This window comes from Hyperolius riggenbachi, chromosome 2 (genome assembly GCF_040937935.1).
Source record: "Hyperolius riggenbachi isolate aHypRig1 chromosome 2, aHypRig1.pri, whole genome shotgun sequence".
Taxonomy (NCBI): Eukaryota; Metazoa; Chordata; class Amphibia; order Anura; family Hyperoliidae; genus Hyperolius; species Hyperolius riggenbachi.
Window position 1 is genome coordinate 247,387,697 of NC_090647.1, and position 2,356 is coordinate 247,390,052.

Genomic DNA, 2,356 nt, shown 5'->3' on the forward strand with positions numbered 1-2,356 from the left:
CACCCTATCAAAGATATCACACCTTATCAAAGTTAACACGCCTTATCAGAGTAGCATAGCGAGCGCTACAAACTTATGCCTGCTAATTGGCAATGACACTCACCCTGCCCTGAGCCCCTGAGGGTTCATAGCGCTCGCTATGCTACTCTGATAAAGCGTGTTTGATAAGGTGTGATATCTTTAATAAGGTGTGATATTTGAGTTATCACGGTTTAGTGAATCAAGCCCCATGTGTGTCTGTATGTGTGGAAACATGCATGTTTTATCACAGAAGCTAATGTAATTGATAGAGAAAATGCTCCCATTGCTTCAATTCTGTCTGTTTTTATCTGCACATTCAAGTGTGCAGTAGCCAATTGAATAACATGGGTTCTCAGTTTACCTGTGCAGAAAGCGAGGGGGGGCATCCAAAGTTTCACAGCGGGGCCCAGTGGTTTCTAGTTACGCCCATGCATGTGGGGATATGTCCTGGGGGGGGGGGCTTATGTTGTAATCTGGGAGCCCCTTTTAATAAGGGGACCCTCAGTAGAGATGGCCCGAACGGTTCGCACGCGAACTTATTCGCACGAACAACGTGTATTCGCGTTCGTGTCGAGCCGCGATCCTTTAGCACATTTGACCTGCCCCCTATACTACATCATTGGGCTAAACGGTGACCCTTTACATCACAGTCAGCAGACACATGGCAGCCAATCAGGCTGCACTCCCTCCCTGGAGCCCCCCCCCCCCTTTATAAAAGGCAGCAGCGTCGGCCATGTTCTTCCTCTGTTTGCTGCTGTTTTAGTGAGAGAAGGGAGAGAGGTGACTGCAGTGATAGGGAAAGCTTAGTTATGCTCTTGTTAGCTCTCTCCTTGCTGATATTTGTTGCTGAAAAGCACCATCAAAACAGCTCTTTTGAGAGTTAATGTTCTTGTGATTTTGTTTTTTTTGTGTGGCCCACTGGCACTGCATATACAGCCCTGTATGTCGTAGCTGGCCCTTGCTAATTGCTATACTGAACCAGGCCCAGCACATTCAGCACACTTTTTCAGTGCACCTGTGTGGCTGCACATTGTATCATACCACCAGCAGTCACTGCATACCAGTGAAGGGGCTTGCGTATCACAATGAAGCAATGACCTATATGAGTGTAATGGGGGGCACATATGAGTTGCTTCATTGTGGACAGACCAAATTCAATCAGCTAGACAGTCATTGTTGTTCTGTCATTGAGCTACCTCAGCCCGACTACATGAGCTGGAAAGCCGCCATCACCTGTACTCTCGCCAACGTGCACACCAGCACGGTTATCTGTTTGCGCTACGTTACACAGTGAGTTTGGTCTGTCAGTGTGAAGCAGTACACTACTTACACTACCTGATGATCCATGTATACATACACAAGATGTTTTCAATACTTTAGGCCTCCAATTTAGGAATGCAATGTGATTTCTGCCCTTTAGAGAATTATAACCCTGCTCTGCATCAAATCCGGAATTTTCCCGGGGACTTTTGGGGTGTATCCCACTCCGCCATGCCCCCCTCCAGGTGTTAGACCCCTTGAAACATCTTTTTCATCACTTTTGTGGCCAGAAACTGCGTTTGTAGTTTTGAAAGTTTGCCTGCACCTTAAAGTCTGTTGCGGTTCGCAAAGTTCGCTGGTTCGCAAACTTTTGCGGAAGTTCGTGTTCGAGGTTCGCAAACTGAAAATCGGAGGTTCGAGCCATCTCTAACCCTCAGATGTCCATCCCCTTCTAGGTAAATTGCTATAGAGGGTCACACTTGACCCTTTACCCATTTAATTGTAAGATCATTGATCCCTACCTCTGCAACGCCACTCATCCTGGCAGCTCATTCTGCACCCTTAGCCCCAATGCTGCATGTGTCCATTGCATCAGCACCGTCGTGAACATCCACCGCCCCCTTCTCCTCACTGCCACTCCATCAATCTCCAATATAGGGAACCATCCTCTGCCTCTGTCCTTTGTCCACCCCTTGCCTCCGCCAATCTTGTTCTTAAATCTAAAAGTAATCCATTATCTACTTCTACCAATCCAAGAGCCCCAATTAAAGTAATACTGAAGCAAATACAAAAAAAAGTGGTGTGGTGGTGGTGGGGAGGCGGTGCATAAAAAAACACACCCTCCCCACCACCATGCTACCTGCAGTGGGTGGTATAAGAATGGCTACTGCAAGTTATCTTGGCACAGCAGCATTAGTCAGAAAGTCTACATTTCAAGAAAAGTAATTTACGGTAAATTTTAAAAGGCAATAACAACTGAGGCAGGAGTTTACAGTTCATGTGTTTTTTTATTAATCAAGATCAGTTCATGTTTATTTAAGAAAATGACACATTGGAATATTTAATAATGGCATAA